The sequence below is a fragment of the Hylobates moloch genome, unplaced genomic scaffold, assembly GCF_009828535.3.
Source record: "Hylobates moloch isolate HMO894 unplaced genomic scaffold, HMol_V3 SCAFFOLD_6, whole genome shotgun sequence".
Lineage (NCBI taxonomy): Eukaryota > Metazoa > Chordata > Mammalia > Primates > Hylobatidae > Hylobates > Hylobates moloch.
The window spans coordinates 96,646,879-96,667,215 of record NW_026652281.1 but is presented as its reverse complement, the minus strand read 5'-3'; positions in this window follow the sequence as shown (position 1 = coordinate 96,667,215).

Below are 20,337 nucleotides of genomic sequence, written 5' to 3'. Positions count from 1 at the left end.
TTTTAATTCTTATATCACAGATTGAATGATAATTATATGCCTCAAACCACATTATACAAAGACACAAAGGAACAGGACGAGGAGGGGAAAAAAAAGAAACAACTTTATAGTCTAAATATCAACAATCAAAAATGGTGTCTCACACCTGCAATCCCAGCACTTTGGGAGACTTTGAGGCAGGCGGGTCACTTGAGGCCAGGAGTTTGAGACCAGCCTGGCCAACATGATAAAACCCCATCTCTACTAAAAAATACAAAAATTAGCTGGACATGGTGGCACATGCCTGTAATCCTAGCTACTTGAGAGGCTGAGCCACAAGAATCACTTGAATCTGAGAGGTGAAGGCTACAATGAACTGAGATCCGGCCACTGCCTTCCAGCCTGGGCAACAGGGGGAGATTTAGTCTCAAAAAAAAAAAAAAGAAAGAATAAAGAAAATCCACTAGTCAAGAATTTAACAGCTGTTTCTAACACCCAGCTTAATTTTGTTGTTGTTGTTGTTGTTGTTGTTTTGTTTTGCTTTGTTTTTTGAGACTGAGTCTCGCTCTATTGCCAGGCTGGAGTGCAGTGGCATGATCTTGGCTCACTGCAACTTCCGCCTCCGGGGTTCAAGCAATTCTCCTGCCTCAGCCTCCCGAGTAGCTGGGACTACAGGTGCACATCACCAGGCCCAGCTAATTTTTGTATTTTTAGTAGGGGGGTGGGTTTCACCATGTTGGCCAGGATAGTCTTGATCTCTTGACCCTGTGATCTGCCCACCTCGGCCTCCCAAAGTGATGGGATTATAGGCATGAGCCACTGCGCCTGGCCCACCTTAATGTTATGATATGATTAAAATAAACTGAGTTGGCCGCTCACGGTGGCTCACATCTGTAATCCCAGCACTTTAGGAGGCCAAGGCGGGTGGATCACGAGGTCAGGAGATCGAGACCATCCTGGCTAACACGGTGAAACCCCGTCTCTACTAAAAATACAAAAAATTAGCCGGGCGAGGTGGCGGGCGCCTGTAGTCCCAGCTACTCAGGAGGCTGAGGCAGGAGAATGGCATGAACCAGGGGGGCGGAACCTGCAGTGAGCCGAGATCGCGCCACTGCACTCCAGCCTGGGCGACAGCGAGACTCTGTCTCAAAAAAATTAAAAAAAATAAACTGAGTTACATGGAAACAAAAATGACCATAAATCAGTGATTCTAAATATAAAAGAATGAACTTTCATAATCTTTCCAGTGGGAATCCTCTGATGTTTCCTTTTCCAATATTATTAAGTTAGATTTCTAGATGCTTGAAGGGGTAACAAGATGGCATGGTCTTTAGTTAGGTGCTGAGAATGGCATTAATAATGTATTTGGGGTCCTTACCAGTGCTTAATAAATACTAAATAACTTTTCTCTTTCTCACTATTCTATATAATATTCATTCGTCAGCTTATTCAGAAAAATTACGTATGATGTTAAAACATTTAATCATAAAGCAACATCATGAATTTGTATTATTATTTTCATTTTAAAGAAAGCAAAGTTCAGAAAGAGCAAACAGCTGGCCCCAAACCAGCCAGCTAGTTCTTGAACAGGCAGGACTAGATTCCAAATGTTGAGGTATCTGCCCTGTTACTCTTATAATTCTAGGAAAGAAATCCTCCTGCACTTATGCTAACCTGATAGATGGTTTATAATATAACGCTAAGGGAATTTGGAAAGAAGTATATTCAGTCGAATTCTAAGGCCCTTATCAAGCAAATTAGAAGCATTTGAAAAACATTTGTTGAATAAATAAATAATAAAAGCATTTTTCTTTATTATTCATACTATAATGTTATAGCTGTGAATATTTATCAAATTCACTGAGTGCTAATTACATTAGAAGTTTGTCTTCTAATTTGGCAGAATTTGGTGTTTTTGATCATGTTCTTTGTGTTCTAGTCCCAAGTGTGGCTAGGGAAACATAATTGCAATTAAGTATAATTTGTCCTTGTTTCCTCTCTATTGTAACTCTCTCTTAACACCTTATATTTGAAGGCAGAATGGAACTTTTGAAACAAGTAATTTTATGCTACAAAATGACATATGATTAATTCTTTCCTTAGTCTTTCTCCTGGACTTGAGAGTTTTTGGGTTTGTAAAATGTTTGCAATATATTCAAAATCTAGAATCAAATGCATAACTTTTTGTATTTCCAAAGTTTTTTAGATATTGTACTCTTCTATTTCTTCATTAAATACTTCTCCCAACTACCCATGTAGTCATAATTTTAAAAATTGGTTCTGCATGACACAAAAGAAAACAATTTCCATCGGCTTAATGAAGTAGAAATCTGTGTTCTTCTCAGGTAATAATTTTGGAGTTAAGCAGTGGTTGTTTTGATTCAATAGCTCAAGAATATTAAGATTAGATACTAAGGCCAAAACATTGTGACCACGTGGGGACCACCATTATATAGACCAACACGAAGACAGATGTGTATGGCAAAAAGCCTCATGTGAACTGATTATGTTCCTTTGAAGAGCTTTACTTGACCCCTACCTCATGACTTATTTATACATTCTTCTGGCTACGCTGCATGATCAACCCCAGCTGGAAGAGAATGTGGAGACCTTTTTAGTGAGGGACTTTGCTCCCCTAAGTAAAATCTAGGTAAAGTTGATATAGATGAAAGGAAGACTGGATACTAGGTAAAAAGTTCAAAGTTTCTGACTCACCATTTATGAAGAATATATGTACTGAGCACTAACGTGCATAACCAAAGTGCTGAGCGAGAAGGAAATATTTCAGGATCACAAAACTAGTTCAGATTAAGCTCACCAATGCTCTAATCCTGGATTTGTATTTGAATTCAGAAAGCAAAGTGGAATAACAAGTTGCTTTCAATTTTTCTATTTCCTTGATATTCTATATATATATATAAAATGGGAGCTACCTAATTTGAGATGGTTGTTAATGATGAGTACTGCTTACTTCATCACATCTCCTGATACTAAAAGAATATTATTAATCATAATATTTAAACATTGTTGCATCAGCAAAATACCTAATGGGCTATATGGTAGATTCATTAACAATTTTCACTTATTATTGTTTATCCTTCAGAATTTAGCCATGCCAATGCAACTGACTCATAGTTAACAAGTGGTTGGAGACAAATGGAAAACAATGCACCCATGTGCCTATTAAATATAATTACTGACCAATGATAAATCACTGACTTATAAAATTTTGAAGATCTATAGAGGTGTATTTTAATACTGTTACATATATATAAAAAAACTGAGACAGAACACAGAAGTGACATTGCCAAAGTCAAAAACTAGTCAGCAGCATGAACAAGAACAAAATAAGAATTTTCAGCATTCGAAAGCAGGGCTGTTTCCACTATACCACATCTAAAACCAGTTATCTTATCTCCAAATCCTTTCTTCATTTTCTATATTTATTTCTACTACTAATACTATTATCACATCACCAGGCCGAGAACTATTGATCAAGATCCTCAAAGACCATATTTCCAACATTATTTCAAAGTTAAATATATTTAAAGGTATAGAATTGGGAGACAAAATTGATATTATTATGCAATGTCAATATGTTTACCTCTGCAGGAACCAGTTACCTCAGTTACATTTACTCATGTGTCTTTATGTATGTGTATGTGTGTATATGTGTGTTCATGTAGTTTTATAAAAAAGAGAAGTTTTTAAGGTGAAAATCAGGATTACTGCTCTAACTCCACCTCTAACCACATCCACAGTGCACACAATACACATATTTTCACACACACACCCCACACATTCCTAAATATGGCAGCCTTATAAGTAAAAGAGTTCTCATAGGAACATAAATGGTATCACTTAGGGAAAATTGTAAGGTATTTACATTTCTGTTTCTAACATGATAAGAGTATATTATTCAATTTTATTATAAGAAAATTAGTTAAGAAAATACCAAAACTAAACACAACAAAATTTTCAGAAAAATAAATACCTAACATGGTATAAAACATGTTTAAAAATTAATTAAATTGTAAAATAATAAACAATATTTCACTCTAATTGATTTGTAGAATGAATTCTAGGTTATGATAAAGAATAATTTATTTACTATTTATCAAATAACAGGTACGAACTATTAGAAACACCAAACAAGGCACATAAAATGAAAACTTGTTTTTGAGTTTTAAATTTTTCTGACTGCAAACTTATTTTAAGACAGAATTATCAAAAGCAAGTGCCTTAATTTCAGGGTTGGCTAAAATAAAATAGTTTTTTTTAAGTCCATCACTATAGTTTTTTATCAAATTGACAGATATGGTCAACTTAATTTTGTTTCTGGAGTTATTGTTTAGAAGAAAACCCACTGATATCTAACTCCAAGTCAATACTATACATCTCGAAACTATTTAATCTGTTTTATAACATTACACATATCAACATGTCATACTTTATATATTCCACATGCCACTTATATTTTGTAAATGCATAGAAAATTTTGAGGAACAAAATTAAGTTCTAATAAAATGAGCAAATTCATTTTGGATTTATGTGTTAAAAAAAGAGGCAAATACACTTTAACAATTTGTCATTCTCAGTGAAGCTCTCAATACAGAGTAACATGGTTTTGGAATTAGAGCTACAGATCACTATCACAGGTATACATTTTCTTTTATCAACTAATACTAATTAATTTAAATATGATCTATCTAAAGCAGTCACTCAATTTTCTATAAAGAACTTTAGAGGAGAATCACTTTCAAAATTTCAGGAATATACACTCAAAGATGCATTTTCAGAAAAAATACAGTATGGAACACTTTTTTTCAATTGAGGAACTGTCTACTTAGATTGTCTGGGTAAACTTACCAATAAAATTTAAATGAATTAACTTTAAAAAGTAATTTCTAAGTAATATAAATTAGTGAATTTATATCATTGCAGGGATACTGTCCTAATATGTTAATAAAGTAATTGTGTGTCATTCACTATGAGAGCTCACACGATTAACAACTCTTAAAAGAATACAAAATTTGAAATTTTGATAAGTCTAAAAATGGTGCTAAAGAAAATCTTATTACATTACAAGGTTGAATGCTGGCAGGCATTCATATGAATAAAAACAAAAGTGTTAAGAATATTGACATAAGATGAATGTGTCCATTGGGAGACGCACAAATATTTAATGATTATCTACTATATAGCAGACATTGAAACAGGCATCTGCATCTTTTCATTCAGCGAGATAAATTAAATACCGTGTAAAGAGATATTAGTTTTGGAAATATTATTTAATCTTTCCCAATGTCATACAGTAAGGAAACAATGAACCCGAGATTTGAACTCAACACTTCTATGGTACTATCAGCTCATTTTCATTTTTTCTTCAAATATGTCATTCAGGCTTTCTTCACTATAGTGAAAAGGCAATTTTGAAAACATAACACAGACAGAATATTAACTTGGATTTAGTCAAGAGATTATAGTAATGCACATTTCATCAGAGCTTCATTACTTTTATAGTCATATTGGGGAACTTTCAAAAAAGAATTAAAGAAATTCAAATCATTTGGCCTCACATTATATAGTCCCCAACCCCTATTATACAATTAATTAATTAATTAATTAACATAATGTAAAGTCTTACCTACTCTTTTCGTATTTATTTTTTAATGGAATCCATAGATTTGAAAGTTTTGAGAAAAGACAAGATTTAGCAGACTGTTTTTATTACATTGCAAATAACTCAGCTCTTAAAAAACTCATTAGGACATTTGAAGATGTGTCAGATATTTATATATTTATAAATATATCCTTATGTGCTAATGTGCTATAGCAACTATTTCTGTAGTAGTGGGATTCACAGAATTGAAATGTACTAATAAACAGGTATGTTTAAAATGTTGAATATATCTAACTTGACTTCAATTTGTTTAATTATTATTGTTATTTTGCCAATTGCACTGCTGCTAAAACGTTTGAGCAACTTTCAAAATTTCTTTGACAAAATCTGGACATTATAGACAAAAGCTGTCTATTATAGGTAAAGCCTAGTAAGATAAGGAGCTACTAACCAAATCTAACATCCCTTTGGCAGTGACAGTAATGTAACTTGGGAGTAAATACCAGAAAAAAGCAAATTACCACTGATCACAATAATTTCCATAGCAATATAGATTTTGCATAAAATATAATGACATTAATATTTATTTTTTCAGGATCAATTGTATGATTTAATGTAATAGAAGTTTCCTTGAGAAACCCTTACTTTTCCAAATCCAGCCTTAAACGTGTATGAATTACTTCCAGATTTTTCTGTTTTGCTAGGTAATGATTCCCCTCATTTGTATTTGATAAAGTAAATGTGATAAATGCAAAGGGGCTTAATTATTATGGAATTCATTTCACTGTGATGATCTGTGGTTGTCAAGATTCAATCTAGTCTTAAATTTTAATAAAGACCCCATCTACAGAAAATTCTAAGTGAAGGAAGTTTGAGCTAGAATGTGAGAAGATCACAGTGGTTAATAGAAATAAAGTAGAATTTGGCCGGGCGCGGTGGCTCACGCTTGTAATCCCAGCACTTTGGGAGGCCGAGGCGGGCGGATCACGAGGTCAGGAGATCGAGACCACGGTGAAACCCCGTCTCTACTAAAAATACAAAAAAAATTAGCCGGGCGTGGTGGCGGGCACCTGTAGTCCCAGCTACTCGGAGAGGCTGAGGCAGGAGAATGGCATGAACCCGGGAGGCGGAGCTTGCAGTGAGCCGAGATTGCGCCACTGCACTCCAGCCTGGGCGACAGAGCGAGACTCCGTCTCAAAAAAAAAAAAAAAAAAAAGAAATAAAGTAGAATTTAAATTATTTTTACGTGTGTTAATTTTTTTATTACACTTTTTTCAAAATTTATTGTTTTTAGTACTAAGAATGGAAGTTTATAATGTTGGAAAGGAGAGGAGCCTGAATCTCCTAGGTTCAACCTCCATAATAATACCAACAATGAGTGGCAAGTGTATTGGCCTCAGTAAGGAAATTACACTCACCTTCTCCATCTCTCCTACTTTATTCTTCTCTAAAGAAGGATGCTAATTGTGGGGCATGAATAAAAATGAAACACAAGTATAGAAGATGGAGCTTTTGGTGTGAGTGGGGAGAACTAACTCAGTCTCTGTCTCCCCGTCTCTCTTTCTTTTACTTTCTCTTTTCCCTTCTCTCCTGAATTGTCAATGTAATGTTTGGATTTGGGGGTTGCTTCTCTCTAGGCATTGCTTTATGCAATAAGATGTGTCTGGATCTGCCTCCTGCTCATCAGAGATTTTGCTCTGGAAATACCTAAGAGTATGAGCATTACTAGGACTTTGCTCAAGATTTCATGGAGAAACTTACTTCATTTTATACATTTACCCTTGGATTTATTTTCTTAATAATGTTTATTACTGAAGTAAGAGGATCATAGGCAGCATTTGCTAAGTGTGATATAAACAAAATAACACAAAAGAAAACTTTCATTAAAGAGTCTCCAATCTAATGTACCTTTAGGTTGCCTCAGGTAGTTTTCCCAAAAAATACTTTCATATATATATTTATAAATATATCCTTTTTTTTTTTTGAATTTGAACAAGTCAAATTTCTGCATATCTTTTTTTTTTTTTTAATTATACTTTAGGTTTTAGGGTACATGTGCACAATGTGCAGGTTTGTTACATATGTATCCATGTGCCATGTTGATTTCCTGCACCCATTAGCTCGTCATTTAGCATTAGGTATATCTCCTAATGCTGTCCCCGCCCCCCCCAACCCCCCACCCCACAACAGTACCCGGAATGTGATGTTCCCCTTCCTGTGTCCATGAGTTCTCATTGTTCAATTCCCACCTATGAGTGAGAACATGCGGTGTTTGGTTTTTTGTCCTTGCGATAGTTTACTGAGAATGATGTTTTCCAGTTTCATCCATGTCCCTACAAAGGACACAAACTCATCATTTTTTATGGCTGCATAGTATTCCATGGTGTATATGTGAGAAATAGGAACACTTTTACACTGTTGGTGGGACTGTAAACTAGTTCAACCATTGTGGAAGTCAGTGTGGCGATTCCTCAGGGATCTAGAACTAGAAATACCATTTGACCCAGCCATCCCATTACTGGGTATATACCCAAAGGAGTATAAATCATGCTGCTATAAAGACACATGCACACGTATGTTTATTGCGGCACTATTCACAATAGCAAAGACTTGGAACCAACCCAAATGTCCAACAACAATAGACTGGATAAATATATCCTTATGTGCTAATGTGCTATAGCAACTATTTCTGTAGTAGTGGGATTCACAGAATTGGAATGTACTAATAAACAGGTAAGTATGTTTAAAATGTTGAATATATCTAACTTGACTTCAATTTGTTTAATTATTATTGTTATTTTGCCAATTGCACTGCTGCTAAAACGTTTGAGCAACTTTCAAAATTTCTTTGACAAAATCTGGACATATTTTAGAGAAGAGAAACAGCACAGACCACAAATCTGCCATCTAGTGTGCCACATAGTTTTGGTCTCTATATGTTAAATTTTCTACCATAATAAATAAATTATCATATTCACACACAGCCTTTAGGATGGAAAGAGTCCATTAAAAGAGATCTAAATTAAGTTGTGATTATGTGTGAAATTATTTTGTATTTGTTGTTAGGGGTGTGACATTATAATTCCTTGTTTAGTAAGATTTCCTCGAAATGTTCTGAATTATCCTCGAAATGTTCTGAATTATTACCTTGTGCATACTAAGAACATGCATCATAATAGGGTATACCTAAGATTTTTTTAAAAATGAAAGCTAAGGTATAGCTGTTGAATAAAATTGACCTTTCTTTTCTTTCTCTTAATTTCAATATAATATGAAATTCAGAAAATGTTTACATTTGCTAAAGATTAGGATTTGTATCATTTATTTATTTATTCAGTTAATAATTTATGTTATAGTCATTATCGATTCTAAACTATACTAAATATTGAGAACTCAGAGAAAAGAGAACATCTTCACTGCTTAGGAGTGCATAGTATATTTCTTAACCAAAGTAGCTTCAAGACAACGAGTAGAAAGTTTAGATGATGAAATCAGAGAAAAAGGACTCTCACTCTGCCTCACAAGGCATCAGGCAAAGGATGTATTAGAATTATCCAGTTAGATAAGGGTAGAAAAATCAAAAACCCTTCAAAAAATCAATGAATCCAGGAGCTGGTTTTTTTAAAAGATCAACAAAATTGATAGACCGCTAGCAAGACTAATAAAGAAGAAAAGAGAGAAGAATCAATAGACGCAATAAAAAATGATAAAGGGGATGTCACCACCGATCCCACAGAAATACAAACTACTATCAGAGAATACTATAAACACCTCTATGCAAATAAACTAGAAAATCTAGAAGAAATGGATAAATTCCTGGACACATACACCCTCCCAAGACTAAACCAGGAAGAAGTTGAATCCCTGAACAGACCAACAACAGGCTCCGAAATTGAGGCAATAATTAATAGCCTACCAACCATAAAAAGTCCGGGACCAGATGGATTCACAGCCGAATTCTGCCAGAAGTACAAGGAGGAGCTGGTAACATTCCTTCTGAAACTATTCCAATCAACAAAAAAAGAGGGAATCCTCCCTAACTCATTTTATGAGGCCAGCATCGTCCTGATACCAAAGCCGGGCAGAGACATAATAAAAAAAGAGAATTTTAGACCAATATCCTTGATGAACTTTGATGCAAAAATCCTCAATAAAATACTGGCAAACCGAATCCAGCAGGACATCAAAAAGCTTATCCACCATGATCAAGTGGGCTTCATCCCTGGGATGCAACACTGGTTCAACATACACAAATCAATAAACGTAATCCAGCATATAAACAGAACCAAAAACAAAAACCACATGATTATCTCAATAGATGCAGAAAAGACCTTTGACAAAACTCAACAGCCCTTCATGCTAAAAACTCTCAATAAATTAGGTATTGATGGGACGTATCTCAAAATGATAAGAGCTATTTATGACAAACCCACAGCCAATATCATACTGAATGGGTAAAAACTGGAAGCATTCCCTTTGAAAACTGGCACAAGACAGGGATGCCCTCTCTCATCACTCCTATTCAACGTAGTGTTGGAAGTTCTGGCCAGGGCAATCAGGCAGGAGAAAGAAATAAAGGGTATTCAATTAGGAAAAGAGGAAGTCAAACTGTCCCTGTTTGCAGAAGACATTATTGTATATTTAGCAAACCCCATTGTCTCAGCCCAAAATCTCCTTAAGCTGATAAGCCACTTCAGCAAAGTCTCAGGATGCAAAATCAATGTGCAAAAATCACAAGCATTCTTATACACCAATAACAGACTAACAGAGAGCCAAATCATGAGTGAACTCCCATTCAAAGAGAATAAAATACCTAGGAATCCAACTTACAAGTGATGTGAAGGACCTCTTCAAGGAGAACTACAAACCACTGCTCAACGAAATAAAAGAGGACACAAACAAATGGAAGAACATTCCATGCTCATGGATATGAAGAATCAGTATCATAAAAATGGCCATACTACTCAAGGTAATTTATAGATTCAATGCCATCTCCATCAAGCTACCAATGACTTTCTTCACAGAATTGGAAGAAAACTACTTTAAACTTTATATGGAACCAAAACAGAGCTTGCATTGCCAAGACAATCCTAAGCAAAAGAACAAGCCATCATTCTCAGCGAACTATTGCAAGGACAAGAAAACCAAACACCGCATGTTCTCACTCATAGGTGGGAATTGAACAATGAGAACACTTGGACACAGGAAGGGGAACATCACACACTGGGGCCTGTCGTGGGGTGGGGGGAGTGGGGAGGGATAGCATTAGGAGATATACCTAATGTAAATGATAAGTTAATGGCTGCAGCACAGCAACATGGCACATGTATACATATGTAACAAACCTGCACATTGTGCACATGTACCCTAGAACTTAAAGTATAATAAAAAAAAAGAAAAATCACCTCATAGAGAAAATACAACCTGTAGAAAGGTATCAAGATTTGAGAGAGACAAATGAATACTTGAGGAACTCCACATAAAAGGCATATAAAATGCTTTGAACTGTACCAAGCAGTAAGTCATTCCTTACTAAATATTTTTTACTGCTATCATTATCATTATGTAAGTTGTAGTAGTATTTACTTAATCTTCCCCCAAAATACTGTGTGTCAAAAACATTTGATAATCATTTCACAAGTGAGAAAACTGAGGCACAAACATACTAGGTAACTTTTTCAAAATCACATCACTGATGAGTGGGGAAAGGGGATAAGAACTCAGGCTGTGAGTGGCTCCACTTTAGGACTCATATAGAAAAGTTATTGGAAATGCAACAGATTATGAAATAAGTTACATACAAATGTAAGGATGTTAACCTTTAGATCACAGAAGTTTCTGAAAGGTATCATGCATAGCAGTGTATGGTCTGATACGTACTGCCATGTGGAGTACCTACTGATGTAGGGGCCAAAACAGTCAGGGAGATCAGTTCAGAGTCTATTGCAGCAATCCAAGGGAGAATTTATGAGGGTCTGAACCAAGAAAAGGGCTATAGCAAAGAATGAGTAGATTTCAGAGATACGGAAATTTAACTGATGAGAATTGAGATAGCATGTACAAAGTAGAAACCGTTAACTGAGCTGGAGAATTTGAAACTGGGAAATGTCTTATCTTTGAAAGAAATGGGAATGTTTATTCCTAGAAGAGCACATTGTATTTCAATTTAAAATGCATTCTCCATGATTTTTCACTGATTATGCTCCAGAAACTAATTTCTTCTTAAGCGTTAATATAAGTGCTACGATAGATACCATAACTAATATTTAAGAGTCAAACTTACATTTGGTTTCAGAAAAAAGCACATGTTTAATCCAATTGAGATTCCTATATAACTATAAAGTCAGTCAAAATAAACAATTTTGCAGAGATTTTCATTTGTTTGTTCTAGTCAAAATTGTTTTGTTCTGGGTATTTTGACGCTGTCCAACACATTTATAGGTGACAATCTGAAGATCTGCTAATCAAGATAAAATCACTGATCTTTCATTTTGTTCCCCATAGAGTCTATTTTACATTAGTAAAAGCCTTGTTGACAATGCGGGTTCTAATTTAGAACCAAGTAGAGTTGTATACTTTGGTCTCCAAATCACTCTAAACCTGACATTCTCTAGATATCTTTATGGTAAAGTTTGTGAGACCTGATTCAATTTCAATCATAGTTATAAAAATTGTATTTTTTATGTCTACAAATAAGTGACTTAAATATACATAGAAACAAGTCTTAATTCTTAGTTCCATATTGCACTGATTTTCCTATAATGTTCTGTTGATGTTTAAAATACATATTAAAACAGTTGCATTATTATTATTTTTCTTCAATTGACAGATATTTCATAGCCAAATACATTAATAAAAATAAACAATTGAGCAATAAAATAGTAATAGTGAATACCTGGATATTTAAATCTGAGAAATTACTTTTTTGAGTTTGGAAAAAAGCCTGCATTCTTCATTTTTTTAACAAACCACATCTGTATAAAAAATTTCTCCTTCATTTAGCATTACAATATATATAATAGTATATTTATTAGCACTTCAACATTGTTGAAAGGTAGGCAAATGTGGGAATTAAAATGAGACCCAATTTTCTGATTTTCTTCTTAATAAACACTAAGACAAATACACACAGCCTCCAAAATCATATATAAGAAACACAATTTTAGAACAATTGATCGAATATTTAAAGATTAGAGAATCTTTATTTTAAGCAAATCAGATGGTTCAGGAAACTTCTCCAGGAGGCCTTGAACAGACTCATTCTCTCCTCTTTCTCACTTGTAATTCTCAAGGATAAATGTAGAATGCACTGAGAATGTAATGTCTTGAGATAGGAGGGTAACTTGCTGGAACAGCCCTAGCTCTGCTTCAGGGCCCTCCAGCAACAGAATGTCCTTCAGTGTTTGGTCCAGTGTTTCATGTTTTGCCTGAGGTATATAACCCAAGGTAGGCTGCACTTTCAGGGTTCCTCATCTGTGATCCAAGTAAGGCACATTCAATCAAGCCTCCAAATGCCTCAAGCAGCTTCCCTAGCCTTGGAGAACCAGCTTGTCCTGAATCCTCTGCTTCTGTTGTCTCTTGCTGTGTATCCGGAAGAAATACATTTGTTTCATGTAACTTGCTGCCTATGTGTTCTCTATCACTAGACTCAGATAAGTTGGTAACCAGTGCACAGTGAACTTGCTTCAAAGATGGAATTACCCCCATGCCACTTTGAATTAAGGAACTATAAATAAAATATGTCTATAATTAAATAGATATTAAATACATATATATTTAATTATATTATATAGGGTTACATATAGTCATACATTTTACATGCATAAATACATATAACTTTACATATTTATATCAAACATTTATTATAAATTTAAATATTAAATATATCATGTATTTAATTATCTGGAATGAATATTATTAAACCATAACAGTGATCACAGTGCATTATTATCAATGAGTTAACTCATCTGTTTCTCCCCCAGAATATAATAACATTATTAGTATCAAGGACTAGAATTTGCTCTCTTCAGCTTTGGATCATCAGTGATGGGCAAAGGTATTGATACACAACAAGCACTAAAAATATTTTCTAGTAAGCACTCAAATGTGCAGGATTGAAAATGTAACACTTAAAAAACTGGTGAGGCTCATTTTTACTATTACGGTCCATGCAGGTAAGTTCATAAATGTTGAAGAATAACCAAATCAATGTCCAGTAGAGGAAAAAAATGGATGGCTGATGATTAAAGGCTTAATTAGTTGTTCACTAAAAAATTATAATTGATAACAGCATATTATATCTTATTGAATAGTAAATAATAAATATGTAAATATTTACATGTATTGTTTTATAATCCTATCTGTTTCTAAAAGAACAGAGCCAGGAGTTCATTTAAAAAATTTACTGGGCTTGGCACCAAGACGGTTGACTAAAAGTAGCTAGTTTGCGTGGCTATCATGGAGAGGAGATAGAGTGGTGAATAAAAACAGGTCTTCAAGTGGATTGTCCAGGAGGGCACATTGGGATTCATCAAGGAAGCAATGATGAATTTGCATCAAGGAAGCAAATGATGAAACAAGGAGAGCAGAGAGGAGCAGGGCAAAACAGCCGTCCACCAGGCATTGGTCCAAAATGAAGGGAGACCCCACTGCAGGGAAACAGCGAGTGATCAAGAGTCCCCAGGGCCCCACACTTCTGCCATTGACCTTTGCAACCCTGGGCATGGGAGATCCTCTCTGAGCCCCCGTCCCCCGTAGCCTCCATCGAGACTGAGGCTCCAAAGCTGCTGCTCAGGCCCCCATAGAGCCCCAAGATCCTTGACTTCCTGAGAACCTTGGTGTCAGCTGCCATAACCACATCAACTAGGGAGGCAGGAGTCTCTTACATGCCCCCAGGATAGCGGCCACATCCACAGTGCTGAGGAGAAGATGAACTGCAGGCCTCGCTTCTGCTGTACCTCATCAGGCAAAGCCCACTGGCCTGGGACCCCAGAGGAGCCAGCCTGAACCACCTGAACACTTGCTGGTCATGGCTGTTTATTTGTCTGGGGCGGAGCTCCAAGAGGTAACTGATAGGCCTGCTATGATTGCTGCTGCAGTGACATCCCCTCTCCTCATCCCCTCCCCTCCTCTTGTCCCCTACTGTCCTCAGGCTGCAGAGGGATCAAAGAGCCCAAGAACTGTCTTAGGCCTACAGCAAACCGCAGCTACCAGAAGGAAAAGTGACCAGAATATTTTCCACAGTGTTCCCTGTCCCTGCTAGTCGTCCTCACAGGGAAGGGCCTCCCATCCTGGGCCCCAAGTGCAGCCACCCTACCTCTGTCTGTTCACTTCAGTGTGTGGCAGCTCTGCATTTCTCTAGGGTGAGGTTCCTGGAGATAACTGACCGGCTCTCTGCTATTGCTGCTACAGTGATACCTGCCCTTGCTGTCCCCGGGCTAGGGAGAAAACAAAGACGCTGATTGCTCTCCTCACACCTCCAGCATGCCACAACCACCCGACAGAGAGGAGGCAAAACTGTCTTTTCCCTGAGCCCCACTACTTGCTGCTCTTCATCAGGCAGGGTCCCGGCTTGAGCCTATAGCACAGCCACCCCACTGCTGGCTGAACATTCCATTGGTAGTGGCTCTGCATTTCTCTGGGGTAGAGCTCCCAGCGACAAATTACAGTCCCTGTACCACTACCATAGCTATGGTACCTGCCCTTGCTGCCACTAGGCTGGGGAAAGAAAAAAGAGCTTGGGTGCTTTACACGTCCAGCATGCCACAGCTGCCCTACAGAGAGGGGGTCAGACTGTCTTCCTCCTGAGCCACCTGCTTTTCACCAGGCAGGGACCCCACCTTGAGCCTACAACACAGCCACTCCACCCACAGCTGATCATTCCACTTAGCAGTGGCTCTGTGTTTCTCTGGGGTGGAGCTCCTAGAGGCAAGTGCCAGGCCCTATGTCATTGCCACTGCCAAGGTCTCTGCCCATGCTGTCCCCAAGCTAGGGAGGGAACAAAAAGCCTGAGCTTGCTCCAGGGATGCAGTGTGCAGCCTGGTAGTGCCAAGCCACGATCTTTGACCAGAACTTGAGTTGGAGAAGAACCCACACCCTCAGAGCACTGAAAGGGAGCATGGCCTGCAAAGGTGAAGAAACACAAGGGAGTCACGTGGCTGATTAAGAGCCTATCTATCAGCCATTACTCTTAAGCACCATCTACTGGATTTCAGCCCAAACTACAACACCAAAAATACTTTGCTAATATATCCCTCTGTGAAATCAAGGGTAAGAATTCAGCCACACATACAGACACTGCACAAAACCTTGGCCCTTTGAAAACATCCAGAAATGAAGCCAACTGATCATACTCAAATTAGGCCACAGTAAAAGGAACATCAGCCCACAAAGATAAGAAAGAACCAGTGCAAGAACTCTAGCAACTCTAAAAGCCAGAGTGTCTTCTTACTTCTCAACAACCCCGCTAGCTCCCCAGCAATGGTTCTTCACCAGACTGAAATGGCCGAAATGACCGACAGGAATTTCAGAACCTGAATGACAATGAAGATAATCAAGATTCAGGAGAAAGTTAAAATTGAATCCAAGGAATATAAGGAAATTGATAAAATGATACAAGAACTGAATGACTAGCCATTTTAAGAACGAAACAAAGTGATCTGTTAGCGCTAGAAAACTCACTACAGTAATTTTATAATATAATTGGAAGTACTAACAGCAGAATAAACTAAGCTGAGGATGGAATATCAGAGTTTGAAGACCAGAATCAATTCAGACAAAAATAAAGAAAAACAGTATTTTAAATAATGAACAAAACCTCCAAGAAATACGAGATTATATAGAGACCAAATCTGTTACTCACTGCAAAGGGAGGGAGGGCAAGAAACTATTCCAAAATTTATACAGAACTGAAAAAGAGCTCAAATCGCCAAAGCAATCCCACACAAAATAACAAAGCCAGAGGCATCACACTACCCAACTTCAAACTATATTACAAGTTTACAGTAACCAAAAGAACATGGTACTGGTATCAAAATAGACACATAGACCAATGGAACAGAATAGATAGCCCAGAAATAATGCCACACACCTACAACTATCTGCTCCTCAACAAAGCTTACAATAACAAGCAATGAAAAAGTAACTCATTAGTAAATGGTGCTGAGATAACTGGCTAGACATATGCAGAAGAATGAAACTGGACCCCTATTATTCACCATGTAAAAAAATAAACTCAGTATGAATTAAAGACTTAAAAGTAAAACCTAAAAATAGGAAATACCATCTGAACACTGACCCTGGCAAAGATTTCATGACGAACACTCCAAAAGCAATTGCAACAAAAATGGACAAGTGAAATCTAATTAGACTAAAGAGATTTTGCATAGCAAAATAAACTATCAATAGAGTAAACAGACAACCTACAGAATAGGAAAAAATATTTGCAAACTATGCATCTGACAAAGGTCTAATATCCAGCATCCTTAGGGAACTTAAATTAACAATCAGAAAACAAACAACCACATTAAAAATTTGCTTAAGGACATAACAAGAGACTTCTCAAACAAACAAACAAACAAACAATAAACAAAAAACAAACCACACATGCAGTCAACAAGCCTATGAAAAAATGCTCAGCACCACTAATGATTACAGAAATGCAAATCAAAACCACGATGAAATGCCATCTCACACCAGTAAGAATGAGTATTGTTAAAGAGTCAAAAAATAACAGATGCTGGCTAGGTTGTAGAGAAAAGGAAATGCTTACACACTGTTGGTGGGAATGTGAATTAGTTCAGCCACTGTGAACTGTGGAAAGCAGTTTGGAGATTTCTCAAAGAACTTAAAACAGAACTACCATTCAACCCAGAAATCCATTACTGGGTATATATACAAAGGAAAATAAATTGTTCTATCAAAAAGACACATGTATTTGTATGTTCATTGCAGTGCCGTTCACAATAGTAAAGACATAAACTCAACCTACCTAGGTGCTCATCAACAGTGGATGGGATGAAGAAAATTTGGTACATATACATCATGGAATACTATTGTCATATAAAAGAATAAAATTATGTACTTTGCAGCAACATGGATAGGGCTGGAGGCAATTATCCTAAGTGAATTAAGGCAGGCACAGAAAACAAAATACTGCACGTTCTCACTTATAAATAGGCGCTAAACATTGAGTACACACAGACATAAAGAAGAAAATGGTAGACACCAGGACCTACTTGAGAGTGGAGTGTGGGAACAGGTAAAGGATCAAAAAGCTACCTGTTGGGTACCGTGCTTATTACCTGGGAGAGGAAATAATCTGTACACCAAATCCCTACAACATACAATTTATTCATGTAACAAACCTGCACATGTACCCCTGAACCTAAAAGAAAAAATAAGTAATTAAAAAAATTAAACAAACTTATTAACAACAAACATTTATTTAAAAACAATAATTGGCTGCATAAATGTCTTCTTTTGAGAAGTGTCTGTTCATGTCCTTTGCCCACTTTTTGATGGGGTTGTTTGTTTTTTTCTTGTAAATTTGTTTGAGTTCATTGTAGATTCTGGATATTAGCCCTTTGTCAGATGAGTAGGTTGCAAAAATTTTCTCCCATTCTGTAGGTTGCCTATTCAGTCTGATGGTAGTTTCTTTTGCTGTGCAGAAGCTCTTTAGTTTAATTAGATCCCATTTGTCAATTTTGACTTTTGTTGCCATTGCTTTTGATGTTTTAGACATGAAGTCCTTGCCCACGCCTATGTCCTGAATGGTATTGCCTAGGTTTTCTTGTAGGATTTTAATGGTTTTAGGTCTAACATTTAAGTCTTTAATCCATCTTGAATTAATTTTTGTATAAGGTGTAAGGAAGGGATCCAGTTTCAGCTTTCTACATATGGCTAGCCAGTTTTCCCAGCACCATTTATTAAATAGGGAATCCTTTCCCCATTTCTTGTTTTTGTCAGGTTTGTCAAAGATCAGATAGTTGTAGATATGCGGCATCATTTCTGATGCAAATCAAAACCACAGTGAGATACCATCTCACACCAGTTAGAATGGCCATCATTAAAAAATCAGGAAACAACAGGTGCTGGAGAGGATGTGGAGAAATAGGAACACTTTTACACTGTTGGTGGGACTGTAAACTAATTCAACCATTGTGGAAGTCAGTGTGGCGATTCCTCAGGGATCTAGAACTAGAAATACCATTTGACCCAGCCATCCCATTACTGGGTATATACCCAGAGGACTATAAATCATGCTGCTATAAAGACACATGCACACGTATGTTTATTGTGGCACTATTCACAATAGCAAAGAGTTGGAACCAACCCAAATGTCCAACAATGATAGATTGGATTAAGAAAATGTGGCACATATACACCATGGAATACTATGCAGCCATAAAAAATGATGAGTTCGTGTCCTTTGTAGGGACATGGATGAAACTGGAAAACATCATTCTCAGTAAACTATCGCAAGGACAAAAAACCAAACACCGCATGTTCTCACTCATAGGTGGGAATTGAACAATGAGAACTCATGGACACAGGAAGGGGAACATCACACTCCGGGGACTGTTGTGGGGTTGGGGGAGGGGGGAGGGACAGCATTAGGAGATATACCTACTGCTAAATGACGAGTTAATGGGTGCAGGAAATCAACATGGCACATGGTTACATATGTAACAAACCTGCACATTGTGCACATGTACCCTAAAACCTAAAGTATAATAATAAAAAAAAAACTATGAAAAAAAAACAATAATTATCACCAAGGAATGACTAATTATTTAAAACTAAATATAATAGTAATAAGTAATTTAAAGTAGGTAGAACATTTTAAGATGATTTAAAGAAATTATACGTATGTTAGAGACTTATTGCACAGAGATTAAATGTGCAGCCTCTGCAGATAAACACCAGATTAAATCTTGGCCCAACTGGGAAAGCTCTAGAGACTCTTATGACTCAGGAACTCCTGTAGGGTAAGCTGAAGCTATTATTGTGCTTGCATTGAAACTTGACCTCCTGTGCCTTTGCTTCTGTTTTTTCTTCCCCTCCTTTCCACAGGTGCTGATCCTTAGAGCAGCACTCATTAATGACCATATTGCGTGCCAAATGTAACTCAGAGGCTGCTTTTTAAAGAACCAAATCTGTGACAGTTGGTATTAGACATGGTCTGATTCAGAAGGTGACAAGGCAAAATCAGAAGGTGCATAATTTGCCATGTATTTGGCAATAAGAAATTTACCACTGGTTGTTGGTAAAGCACAGATGCCCTGTGGAATAAGGTCCCATTGTCAAATCTTATTAGCAGTTGAGACAACATACCTTTGGAAAAAAAAAAAAAAAAAACATGGTAGGAAGGGCCATTATAAAATGAGGACACCGATACCATCACACATAATAGGATCCCCCCAAAAAAGTTCAGGCAGCTTCAGAATTTAGGTGAGACCAATTATAATAATACATGGTAAGATCCAGTTGGCCATGGAAGGGTGGAGCTGATCTACAGAATGTTAATAAGTTACATAATATTGATCTCCACAGTACTTCCCCAAATGAACCAGGACAATCTACTTGAATTAACTGTCTGTAAAGAGAGGGGGACATTCTAAATGTTTTGTTTGGAATGGAGACAAAAGCAGGAAAAAGATCAAACCATCCAGTCTTTGGAACAAGTCATCCTGCCACTTTCACTAGATAATTCATCAAACTCTACAGTATTAGAG